This window comes from Lagopus leucura, unplaced genomic scaffold (assembly GCF_019238085.1).
Source record: "Lagopus leucura isolate 7727_CA_CO unplaced genomic scaffold, USGS_WTPT01 Super-Scaffold_100030, whole genome shotgun sequence".
Taxonomy (NCBI): domain Eukaryota; kingdom Metazoa; phylum Chordata; class Aves; order Galliformes; family Phasianidae; genus Lagopus; species Lagopus leucura.
Genome location: NW_024962281.1, coordinates 3,069,493 through 3,083,129, shown reverse-complemented (window position 1 = coordinate 3,083,129; position 13,637 = coordinate 3,069,493).

Here is a 13,637-nt window from a genome sequence, read left to right as displayed (position 1 = left end):
TAAGCTGAGAGTTCAAAAGGTAGCAGCCATTTCTCACCACGAGTGTTTGTGAAATGCAATTGAAAGTAAAGATCCTAATTACATTTGGCATTTCTAATGGACAGTCTCCCGCTAAACAAATGACATCATTTGTGGCATTGGCAGTAAAAGAGCCCACTGTAAGAAACTGTAAACAAGAGTCCATGCAACCTCATTCTGCTTTAACAAAAGGAAGGGGGGTGAGTCTTGTTCAGTGACCATGATGCTCACATTTTTTTTCAAGTATTAAACATGTTCTGATACCTCTGCAAAACGGTTTTGAAACGAGGAAAAACATATTCTGAAAACTGGGACTGGGAAATCACTGCACTTGGGCTTTTCTGAAATGGTTGCTTTTCTGAATCTGAGCTTTGTCAGTGTTAAAGACATCTGAAGACTACATTGAGCCTCCTCTTGACCATTGAAAGCTATATTTGAAGATTCGATGGGATGCATTTTCCAAAACAGGAGTTACATCCACAATTCCTCTCAGGAAAAAAAAACAACAGTTATGCATCAGTGCTTCCTTCCTTACATAGCACTGAGTGTTGGGTCAGGTGGGGGTTAGGAAAAGATTCTTTACCAGAGGGTGGGCATGAAACAGGCTCCCCAGGGCAGTGGGCACAGCCCTGAGCAGCTGGAGTTCAAGGACAGTGCTCACAGACATAGGGTTTAGATTTTGGGTGGCCCTGTGTGGAGCCAGGAGTTGGACACAGTGATCTTTGTAGGTCCCTTCCAACTCAGACTGTTTTATGATCCTTTGAATTCAGTCTCACTTTGTGTATTTTCCAGTTTGCCCGTATCCAGTGCACTGACCCCATGACTGTAGAAGGGATCAGTGCAATGCAATGAGCTCTGCCAAGGCCGCAGGATCCTTCCCTCTCCTTCCCTCCCAGCCATCCTGCTCTGCTTACTTTGTGATATTTGAGGGCATTCCAACATAAAGTGCTGCAAACGCAGACCATTAGTTGTAACAGGATGCGGTTGGAGGCTTTTTGATATCCACATGCCCGTAACCATAACCTGCATTCAGCTATTTTCAGCCCCGAATGCAAATTAGAAGTAGCATTTGCATCCAGATTGCCCTTAGTGCATAGATGTGATGGGTGATAATTTCAAACCACAGGGTAAGGGGAATCTCACAGTGTCTTTTTCGTGTCAGTTATCTATGTATATATTCTCACCTGGTTCCAGAAATAGGTAACCTCTATCAGATTTCTTTTTAGAGAGCTGCTGTCACTGCTGCAGAAAAACAACTGTTCACACGAACTGCAGCTTGAATCAAGATCTCAATACTTTCCCACTGCTCAATTTTTGAACTTGCTGTGCTCTTAACAGCTTCCTTCCCTTAAGAAAAGATCTTTCTTACTCTCGCCCTCTTTTTCCTTTGCAGACCTATGACATACATACTTGACCCAATAATGTGGAAATATCCCCTTGCCTACACAGGGAGATGGGTTCAAAACATTCCTTTCTCATATTAATTTTGTTGCAAAACACTGTCTGAACCTCATGCAAACCTTTTTGGGGTACTAAGATCTTATTCATAGGAGCACTCACCATATGGAGTGTGAAAGAAGCCATTTATGCCTGACAATGATAATAACCAGCAGCTGAGGGCTGGGAAGAGAAAGGAAAATACAACCTCAGAGAAGTTTACAGGAAAGGACGTTCAGTGCTGCCAGCAGGGTGAGGAGGTCACACATCTGGTGGCTGGTCGTGCTTCTTCCTTCGGGGTCCTACAGCCAGCCCATTCTGCCCTGCCAAGCTGCCAAGAATGAGCAAAATCTGGCACAGAGGAGAAAAAAAAATCACAGAGTTTAAGCCAGGGTGAGGACTACAAAGGAAGCATTTGTGAAATCCCTCAGAAATCGTGTCGTGTTCATCCTCGTTAATCATGGAAAAACTAACAAACAGGGATCGCATTGACCTGCCTGCGCTAACTCAGTGGTCGCAAGCTTGCTGGGCACAGACTGCCACTGTTCAAATGAAAAGCGTGTTTCTGAGAAGCCAACTGCAAACCACCTCGCCACTCGTATGTCCTGCATTACTGCTTTATTCTGCTCTGGCAAGGCCAAAAATGGCAAGCATGTGGAAACAGCGAGCATGAAAACTCAAAACGCAGCTCATTCTGGATGCACAGATCTCACCCAGATGTTGATAACTGGACCTCTGTATGAGTGGCACACACAGGCCGGGGTGAAGCTGATTGTTTCACAGCAGAATCTGCTGCTGTGGATTACCTGGTGCCCCAGCGTCTTCCTTCTGCAGAAACAAGGCGATGGAGAGCTCATCTGGCCAGCTCTCCACAAGTCTCTGAAATATGTAGAGGTAGACCAGAGGGACCAACACTTGCCTAAAACCTAGAAAAATGCTCGAGTTTAACCTCCATGGGCTCAGCAATCCACAGGAGGAGTAAGTATATCATTACCAAAACCCCATGAGATCTTACAGCGTTTACCTTTGCTGCTGCAATTTCAACACCTCCAGCATTTATTGTAAGTTATCTCAAACATTCACTACAGTGTTCAGTTTATGTTGATCTCCATCCATTTTTAACAAAAAATAAACTCCAATGCATATTGGAGAAGGATGTTTTTTCTCTTGAGTATCGTAAGACTGATCACATCTTTTCCTTGCACTTAGTTCGTTGGTTTATGAATTATTTTCTTACCCTGAGTACATAGTTGATAGTTTAATGGTTGAAAGCGATTGTTCTCGAAATATGGATGGAGTTGTCATGGTAATACATTGCTAGGAAGATTAAGGCATGCTTAAATTAAGGCATGCATTGAATTCTCAGTTGTTTTAGCTACTCTCTCCTTGCCATGTTTGGAGAACATCATATCTAGTGAAATCCTCAAGGCGTCTTAATGGATTACCCGTCAAGTAGTGACTAACCAGTGCCTTGAGTCACCAATCTGCCATCCTTGGAGTCAGGCCAGTCCCGTGCAGCACGCTCTGGGCTTCAGGGGCAGGCAGGACAGCCATTGGGCTCCAGCACTGTGTTTTGCAATTCCAGAGATTCTTTCCACCCCCTTTGAACTGAATCTAGCAGACAAACACTCTGCTGGAGCATTTGGCTCCAAGACGCACAGGAAGATTTTCGAGAGCGGAGTTCAGACAACAAGGAGAGCTGGGTTTTTATTTTCTTAAGGGGTTTTAAGAGCATCGATAGCAATAGATGGGGCACAGGAGATTTTCGGAACGGCTTATTGAAAGCATCGCCTCCAGGGTTGTCTCCTACACACCTCACACAGCAATTTGTTCAGTGACTATCATCGTAGCAATCTCTATCAGAAACTCTGATGAAGAAGATACTTAACCAAGCTCCTCAGTGTTCTTGCTAGCCTGATAGCATTTCCGCCTCGAAATGCTGACGCCAGCTGAACATCTGGTTTTGCATGACCTGCCAATGGGGATTCTCACACAGTGTGCTTTTGCACAGGCTGAGTGACAGCCTGAGGTTGTGGTGGGTAGGATGAGGCGTCAATTCCCAAAGTTCTCTGCAAGCAGCCCACCTGCATGTTCCTTCACAGCATTTTAGTCTGTGCCTCCCCATCCAGGCACAGTGGTGAAGAGCACATGGAAACCTTATCTTTGACAACGTTCAGATGAGAAAGGAGCATTATTGCCAGTACAAGATCTCAATTTCACACTGGTAGATGAAGCATGAGTTAATGAGAAACATCCAGACATTAAAAAAATATGAAAGGTTTGTCTATTCATTTATGGAAATACAATGTTCAAAATGGCCTAAGTGAAACAGAAGCCCCATATTTATTTCTGAAGCACCACAGCAATGAGCATTTACAAAGAGAAGTTTGCTGTCAAATCCACCCATGTGCAGTAATAACTTACTGCAACTGCCCTGAACACCTCTCTTGTCAGTCCAGCAACTAAACATTCACTGCCCTGTACGTGATCTGCAGCCTGCAGCCAAGATGACCCCAGGCACATGGGAAAAGGATCAAAACAAAAGTCATGTGATGGTTCTTAACAGAAACTACATTATCCATAGAAGAGACAAACACACATGGCCTTCAGATTCTTGTGAAACAATACCAGGGCTGCGTCGGGACTGCGGCTGGGAAAAGCAGATGCTGCCCAAACGAGAACACACTGGAGAGGTTTAACATGCACGGCACATTGCAGGAAATCGTAGTGCTTTTGTGTGAGCAGAAAAGAGCTCACTGAGAGCTCATTTCCAGATCACACTGATGAACCTCACATGGGAGAGACTGCAGAGGCAGAGCACAGAGCAGCATGGGTGAGCTGCCCTCGTGTTCAGGTGCTCCTGCAGGCAGAAGCCACCTGCGAGGATGGGGCTGCCTTCAGGTCAGGGGCTACTGAAAAAGGTAGGAACATTTCTGCAGCATTTCCTCTTAAGAGAGGCTTTTATCCACAGCAAGGACTAGAAAGCTTCAGTTGGTGCTCAGTCATAGGAGATGAAAGGCACAGAGCAGGGAGGCTCCCTGAGACGCAGTAGGGAAAAAACTTCCCCTCAACATTTTTGACTGCTTCAGAAATGTGTTCAGTTTACCTTTTGCATTTGTTTCTACAAATGTAATAAAACTCTCTCTAGCTACTTACTAGTAGGCACCAAAACTGTTGTTTTGGACAGGACTTCAAATCAGCTTTGGGCCAGATGACGGAATACATGATCTGCTCAAGTCATTTTTGCAGTAGCTTCCATAATTTTATAAAACTCCCTGCACTCTGCAGACCTGTGCAGACAACTGGAAGCTAGAAATGTCATTTCTAAGGATGAGTTCATTTTAATCCTTTTTGTTTCAGTAGAAGAGCCATTCCTGATGCTCACAAACACGTGGAAAATTTATGGTGTGTTTGTGGCTGATGTAGAAGTGGACTCAAGCCAACAGTTAAATCTCATTAGCTAAAATGGACATACATAGGTGAGGTTCACATAAGCCGTGTATCTTCCATAGAAACATCCTCTCCTTAAAGCGTTTCTGTGGCCCTCACCCCATCTCACTCCCAGCTCTGGGCATCTCCTTTGAGCTCCCATACAGATTCCACAGCACCATGTGAACGGTTTCAGGTGGGCAGTGGCTCAGCTCGAGTCGAGAGTGATGCTGCTGTTGGCTGCACGCCCTGCACAGGGCAAGCACAGCATCATGCAGGGAGCAACAGGCTGCAGCTGCCCCGCTCCTGGATGCGTCCTGCCAAGGTAAAGGAAAGCAGCTTGTGCCCTCAGTCTATTCTCACCCTTCCTTTTAAATAAACAAAAGCCAGAACAACTGAAATGGTTAAAAGACTATTAACACAACGGGGCTGCCGCCTGCTCTAAAAGAGTTCTTGAGATTTATCCTATGAGCATCTCACAAAGCTGAAAGTCCTCTCCTTGCCCAGAGCGTGACCATGCAGTGACAGACCCCGTCTACACACTGAGTGCTGGCACAGCATGAGAGCTGCCTGCCGGACAAACACGCGAAGCAGCCACTTGAAAAACAAAATTCCCCACTTTCTTGTGCATGTGGAATGAGCATGATTTATCTGGGAAGGAATTTGCCCTCGGCGTTGATCTCCTTAAAAGAGATGGTAACTAAAATAGCTACAGGCTGCTTGAAAATTAACCAGTTGTCGTGAGCAGGGACTTTCACAGCTTTTCCCTGCATCCTAAGGCTCCTTCAAGCATTGGTGCTGATGCCTCATCCCACAGCAAACGGTGGCAGTGGCTCTGAATGGGGTCAGCACTTTGGGGTGATTTCTAATTGAGAGGACGCAAACATCTCCCCAAGAAAAAGGAGCATTGCAATGAAGCAGGGTTAAAATCACAGTTTTGCACAGCCACTGTTGGCTTCATAGCATTTGTGAAACCTGTTGTTAGTCACAAAATCTTTGTTTCAGTCTTTTATGAAGAAAAAAAAAATACAAGAGTTTACTGAAGGGTTTAATGAATCTTTGAAGACTGCAAGGATTGCCAAATTAACCTGCCAAAACAGCATTACTGAGCTCCTGGAAATTCATGACAAGGAAACTCGTGTTTAATGTGCCTCATGTAAGTGATCTTATTCAGAGGAAGCAGCAGGTGCATCTCTCCAAAGCACCAAGATGCTAAAATGGAGACAGCGTGCAGTCATTCCATGCCTGTGCCTTTCTGGAACTGAAGGAAAGTCAGAAAGAACTCTTTCTTCTCCCCCCAAAGCCCTCCAGAGGCAATGTGGGCATTCAGTCTCTCTTTAAAGATCCATCACTTTCATTTTTTCTCGTATCAGAAACCAACATTTATCTCCCTCCTACTTTGTGTTTCACCACAGCTCAGATGCCGAATTCCAGCAAACTTCCTTCCATTCAGCACTGCCTTAAATACAGAGCTATTAATGTACCGTGCTTGCAGTGTCAGGGTAAGGAATAACTGACAAGTTTCTAGAGCACAGCTCAAATACCTGCCCACAGCAGCTGTGGCACAGGCAGCCACAATGGCACATATATAAATATATATTTATATATATATACAATTTCCCCCATGCTGCAGCTAGAGATGCACACACAAAAATGAAGTTCACTGATGCAGAGAGGATGGTGCCGTAGCTCACTGCCTGGGTTCTGGGCAAGGTGGAAGAACAACCATTCTGGTCCTCGCTTCCAAAACTGCTCCATCTGATGGCGAGTTGGTGTAAGACATATCCTTAATTTTAGAAATGAGAGCTCAGGTCCAGCTGAGAAGCTCCCTGCATCCACCTCAACAGCAGCTCCTTCAGCAGCATCACAGCAGGATGCAAATGCTCACACCGAGACTCACATCTTCAGCACCAGAGGTGATTCCTACATAAACCCCTCTGCACTCAGCTCCCAGCATCTCTACATCATCTCTATAGCAGAACATTTCTACTGCTGTGAACAGCATGTTCACTAAAGAGCTGATATCTTGCACAGAAATGGAGCAAAGAAATTGTCCGTATCTGGGTTAAAAAAAAAAAAGGCTTAAAAACATACAAGTTGCCTATTAATATATCTTCACTGGAATATAGCCACATCTGGAAGGACCTTCCAAGGCCACTGGATCCAGTCTGACATCCCCAGGGCAGCAACCCAGGAGCTAAACAAGGCCTTCAGACAGAGAACATCTCCATCCCTCCAGAACAGCCAAGTCTGCAAACAGCCTACAAACAGCAGCACCAAAAGGTACACGATGCTGGGTGTATGAGATGATGTTAAGACAGTAAGAAATCTTTAATGATCTGCTTCATAATCCCTATGGAAAACAGCAATGGGAAGCTCCCTCCAGCTAGTGCTGGGCTGGAGCTCAGCACCCTGCTGGCAGCAAAGATTGGGATTCCAAGCAGAGCTTCTCTCTTGCATTGTAACTTAAGGTGACGGAGGCCACTAGTAGCAGCAGCAGCACCAATAGGCATGAGCTCCCAGCCGCCTGCCCTCGTGCTCTGGGGTTCTGGGAACAATGCTGGATTGCTCCTGCTTACTAAAACAGGAGTCATTTTTACAGCGCCATTTAAACGACTTCCTCAGGAAATTTCACAGGCACGCTGGAAGGCATTGATTTCAAGCAGAAAATATCCCAGCAGGAAACTCCAAAAGGAAAGATGTGCTGTAATTATATCTCTTCTGGGCTTGCAAGACAGAGGAAGACAAGACAAGCTAGCACGCGCACTGAAGCTATAATGTGAAATAATGCTGTAATTAATACAATCAAAGCTTTTAGAGTGCTTTTCTTGCAATCAGATTTTCAAAGCCTAAGTGCACACTTTTCCATTTGGTTACACACACAATTGCAGCAGCATTGCCATCAGTGGGCACAGCCCATCGTGGCTCCGCGATCAGTTAAACAAGCCCAAGCAATTAAATACTCATGATGGTTTCTGGTTCACAGAAAGGGCCTAGGATGCAAGCTGAGGCTTTCAGTCAATGTCTAGAAATAATAAATGCTTTAGCAGAAGGAAAACAACAGCACAATAAACATGGATAATGGCTCCGAGGTCTGAAATGGGTTCAGACTGCCACAACTATCGACATTCCTTTTATGCAGCTTCTCTGAAATTACCTTTTCTCAGCTCATTTAGGATCTGCACACACGCTTTCTCTCCTTAGTAAACTGAAAACTAACCCACAGCATTTTTTGCTTCAGAGCTCACATGATTCACCAAGCATGGATGGGTTTCAGGCTGATTATTTAGGTGATTAATTTCTGGATATCAGAGAAAATCTGGCAATACAGAAAAATAAGGGTTGTTTATTTCAACGAAACATTTCAGGACGTGTGCTGCAGACCCTAAGTATCTTGCTGTAGGTTCCCCTTTAAGCCTGCAATGGAACCCAGGTTCCTCATGATCCCATTAGCCTCCACTTAACCTGCAGCACCTCTGAGATGCTGACGTAGGCAACACAGTTTGAAATTCTCTTGGTGTTCTCCTGCTCTCAGTCCCTCCGTTGAAAGAGCCCCACCAAGACACTTCCAACGTCCCCACACCATCACGTTGTGCAGGCAGGAGTCAAACTGCCTGGCTGTTTATTTAACAAGGGGCTGAACCTTGTGCCGAGGTCAGCCACGATGAGGTCACAGCCGCAGACCATGCAGTGCTGAGGAACAATGACTGTTCTCACTTTCAACCACCCAGGCTGCCCTTGAACTCCCACTGCATGAGGCCTCACCCTCTGTAGTGCTCTCAGTGGTTTCCCAAAGCGTACTTTTATCCAGAGGAAGAGTACAAGGAGGGGTTCGGTTTTGTTACGTTTTGACTATGGTATTGAAAATGGAGACGATATAAAACCCCAGGAATGAACCTGGAGTGAAGAGAAAGAGGAGAGGAGAAACAAAAAGAGAAAATTTCCACAAAGAAAACCTGTAATTACAACCCAATTCTTGCACCTCAAAGTTTGTCAGACACATTTCGGATTTATTTCTATAAACCTGATTTTGCAGGAGTTTTACATAGGCAGCGGGATTTCATCTCCCTCTACTACAATTTAGTGCCTACTTTGCCTTTGCCACATTCCCCCTGCTACAAACATCAGGTTTGTTTGTAAAGGGGAAGTGACACTTACTTCTTCACATTTCTCCCCAGAGCATCTCTACCTATTGCAGCTTGCAGACTAAACAGAAGAAAAATCCATTTTATTGGTGCAAACACCGAGCTTATGCCCAACTTGCAGCTAAGTTCTGTGCTGATGGTTGGACACCATGAACTTAGTGGACTTTTCCAGCCGTAACAACTCAGTGATTCAAAGTGCCACAAACCCACCCTGCAGGCCAGGCCCCCTGCTTTCCCCCATAGCAACTTGTCCCACTTTCCTTGCCTCGTAGCCAAACAAGGGCTGTGCTCTCACCACAGGGCTCGGCTTTGCGCTGCTGCCAGCAGGGCTATTAATAACCCCAAACAATAGCTGACCTTGGCCAGTGTGAGCTCTCGGCTGCCCTGGCTCGCTTTGTCCTGCAGCTCCCACCCTGCTGCCATGAGCACAGCCCTGCCATGGCCAGTGAGCCCATGGCTGCAAGGAAGGGGCAGCCCCAGCATCGCTGCTGCACTCGGGGTTCGTCCCCAGTGTGCCCAAACGGACACAGCCACTGTGCCCATCCTGTAAGCACAGAGAAAAGGTCACCAGCCCCCCGCTGAGCTCTGTAATTAGGCAGAAGCAATTCCTGATAGCAAAGCAAACTTTGAAACACAGAGCAAACGGTTCTCCTTAGCGGTTTTGCTTCCTTTCTTTCTGGAAAACAACACAGGTGGCTCGGTTTTCCTCCTCGGTTATTTTTGCACGATCCTCCCCTGCTTGCTCTGGGCTCAGCCAGCCAAATCTCTTCTTTTTTTTGTTGTTGTTCTCCCGCTTTGCCCACTGGGTTGCTGATGCGGGGAGCGGCCCCGGGGTCGCCCAGCAGAGGGACCTCTCGGCCAGCGCTGCGCTGCGGCTCCGAGCCCGGCCCTGCTCCAGCAGTGCGAGCGAGAAAGGAGGCGCAGCAATGACGGGATGCTCCTGAGCAAAGCTGCCTACTGCTTCTCCATCAAAAACCGAACCTGGCCAAAAGAAAGCACGAGTGCATCCTTCATTGGGAATCGCATTCCTTTTCTACCCGGTTTAGCCCAGAGAGCTGAGCTCGCACCCTGAATCCAGGAAAAGATCTTTCGTTCCCCCCACACTAACATTTTCAATTAGGAATTCAATTTAGTTCTTCCTGAATTTGAGATTTCCCAGAAAGAGTAAAATCAACACGTTCCTATTAAACCATTTGAGAAACTGGGTTTCCCATCTCCCAGTATAAACCATTCCCCCCTGAGAACACTCCATCACACATTGGGGAGGACAGGCAGGTGCCCCTCTGTGCACGCTCAGCCCCTCCGTAGGCAGATCTGAAAGCTGCACAGACCAGTGGGGCTTTATCAGAGCAGCTATTTGAGGCTGAATAATTTCCTCCTCCCTCTTCTAATAGCATCTTCAGCTGGCACGAGGCCCGGGGGCAGGAGGAACCTGCCAAGGAAGTAGTTCTGAGCTGCAGCAGCTCTGCTAGGAGATGGTAATTTCTCTCTAGCACGACTCTGTGTATAAATAAGCTGCATCAACAATTGGATTAGAGGTTAGCTTGAATCCAAAATCCCCAAGAGAACAGCAAGAAAACAAGGACAGGATGCAGAGCTGCCCAACAGACATCTCATGCCAGCATACACCCGCAGCAAACCTCAACTCACAAACAAAACTGATCAGCTCTCAAAACGCCAGGAGGCTGCAGGCCAGCAGCACCCAGAGCAGCCGTGGCTCCTTTGGGGCCATGGGAAGAGCAGAGCATCTCCTGCCTGTCCTGCTCAACCCTGGGAAGCAGCAGGCCATCCCACAAATCCCACTTTTTTTTTTTTTTTTGCAAAGCTTGCTCCAGCTTTTGCAAAAACAAACTGCATTTTGGTGCTCAGTTGGACATTCCTTCACTTTTTCATGTTTGCTTGCATTAGCACAAGCACCCTCAAGGCAGAAATCCCTTGGAGGAATTTTTCTGCTGACACTATTTGGAGAAAAAGTTCAGGGGCAAGTAAACACACAGTGTCATTTACAAGCAGAAGCCTGCGATTAACCCCGGTTTCCTGAGGGTTTCCTTGGAAGTGCCTCAGCATTGCTACTGTATGGAAATACATGGTGTGACAAGGACCAGCACTGCATCAGTAGAATGAGAGGCAATGGCCTGAAGTAGCACCAAGGGAGGGTCAGGTTGGACGTATTAGCAACAATTTCTTCCTCTGAAAGAGAGGTCAGGTACTGGCACAGGCTGCCCAGGGAGATGGTGGGGTCGCTGTCCCTGGAGGTGATCCAGAACTGTAGAGATGTGGCACTTGGGGACATGGTTAGTGGGAATGGTGGGGGTGGGTTGGGGTTGGACATGGGGATCTGAGAGGTCTCTTCCAAACTCAGTAATTCTATGATTGCACCAAGAGCCCCAGGACAGCAGCACTTACTATAAAAATGATTGTTGTCTGGTTTAATTTTTCCACATCATAGAATATAAAACCCCAGGAATGAAACCAGAGTGAAAAGCAAGAACTTTCCCTTTGAGCGGGAGCTGGAAGCAGATGGACTCATTTTGGATTGGTTTGGGGGCGGTTATTATTATTTCTTTTTTTTTTTGGAACCACGATGCCATGGTGATAGATGTAAGAAAACCTCCCACAGTTTGGACACAGATCCCTCTGACTTAAGCAATTTCAAGGATTCCCATTGCATTGTTGAGGCCTGGTATGAGTTTGGCTGCGTTGGTGGTTTGCTCCATTGCGCAAGCAGGTCCATCCCTCGTACCCACTGAGCTGCAGCCACCTCCTGCTCCCAAGGCAAAGCCTCATCACTGCCCCTACAGTCCCTGTGTGGTGGGCTCTTTCTGAGCATGATCTCTTCACTTCCACTCTCTTCTTTCCATTCACATTTTAACTTCTTCTTCATTTCCCTTCTATTCAGCCAGATCGTTCTGTTTTCAAACACATCTCCTTGCATCTTCATTACATTTTCACCTCCATTAATGGTGGGAAAAATATTCCCATAGCAAAACCAAACCCTAAGGCCCACACAAATGCTTCACCCCACCATTACAGCCCTGATAACACAGTGTTCTTGGCTCACACACCCCTCTCATAGTACCTGCATGCATTATGATGCCTGCATGTGTTAAGTCTCAGATTCACATGGCATTCTCGTATACCCAAAAAACCCTATTCCTATCAGTTTTTGAGTAGATTCCTGCAGCTTTCACAAACAGCTCTCACGTCTTTGCACACAGCAGCAAGGCCAAAAGCAAGTGGGAAACGATGACTGCAAGCCAAATCAAAAGCACTCTGAATTATGTGCAGATTAATACTCGTATTGATGTTAAGGGGGTTTCCTTTCTTGATATGATCATTTCCTTTAACTGCTGAACTTGGAAAGGAGCCGTCCCCTCTGCCATTGTGCAGGGCTGAGCGGTCCCTGGGCGTGTGTTCTCATGTGTGTGAGTGCTGCCAGGGTCACCACTGCTCCCTGCCCCAAATATGGCCCCCCATGGGCACGGTGCTCCCAGTGCAGTGGCAGCTACAGCCCCAGTGCCATGCTATGCTGCTCAGAGAAAATTCTTTATTCGGAATCATAGAATCATTAAGGCTGGAAAAGACCTCTAAAGGAACCCCATCCTTGGAGGTGCCCAAGGCCAGGTTGGATGGGACACTGGGCAACTTGAGCTGGGGAGGGGGGGGGATGTAGCTCACAAGGGGTGGAACTGGATGGGCTTTAAGGCCCCTTACAACCCAACCATTCCATGGTACGTCCTCTGTGCCACCACTTTTTGCTCACTGGCACAAGCATGCCTGTGCTGTTCTGATGGGCCATAAGCATCATCTCCCCACAGCAGGCTCCAGACAGCACCTCACTGACATCTTCTGACCCTGCTTTCCCAGTGTCCCAGGCGTGATTTCAGCACAAAACAGTTTCATCGTCAGCAAGAGCTACAGTGCTCTAGGAATTCCTTGTCTGCCTCACCACACTGCTGCTGATTAATGCACCACAGTCTTGGAAGAAACAATTAAAAACAAAAATAAAAATCAAGGCGTTACAGAAGGGAAAGACATTCCCTATGGCCAAGTTTAACTCCCACTGAAATTCCCATAACTCTCTCTACTGGCGCCAGGGGGAACTGAACCAGTTTGGGAGACTATGAATAGATGAGATGTCTGTTTGAGTCATCTATAAACACAGTCAAATCTAGCTCCTTTCTCTGCTGGATCTCTTGTCTCATAAACAGCACTGATGTAAGGACACTTGCCCTCCCATCACCCCAGTGCTGCCGAGTACAAAGCATCCCCTCCTGACTCTAGAGTCGGTTTTTCCTCCATGTCAGCATTTACTTATGAGCATCAATTTCACACCAAACTCTTCCCCCTCCATTTTGAAATAACACATTACCAGCACTACAGAGCAGGAGGACTTCAGCATGCTGTGTCCTCTTTGGTGTCAGTTTGTGCCAGATGGCACCAACCCCTGCCCAGACTCAGACCATTCCCAATAGGAACGTGCCATCACCAGGCCTCCAGCAGCACGGGATTTAAGAAAACTGAGGCCAGAAGAGCTCTTCAGGAAAAGCAAGGGAATGTAGGAAGGCCTCCAGATCCAAATCCACCCTGGTGTGCCTGACCAAAGGA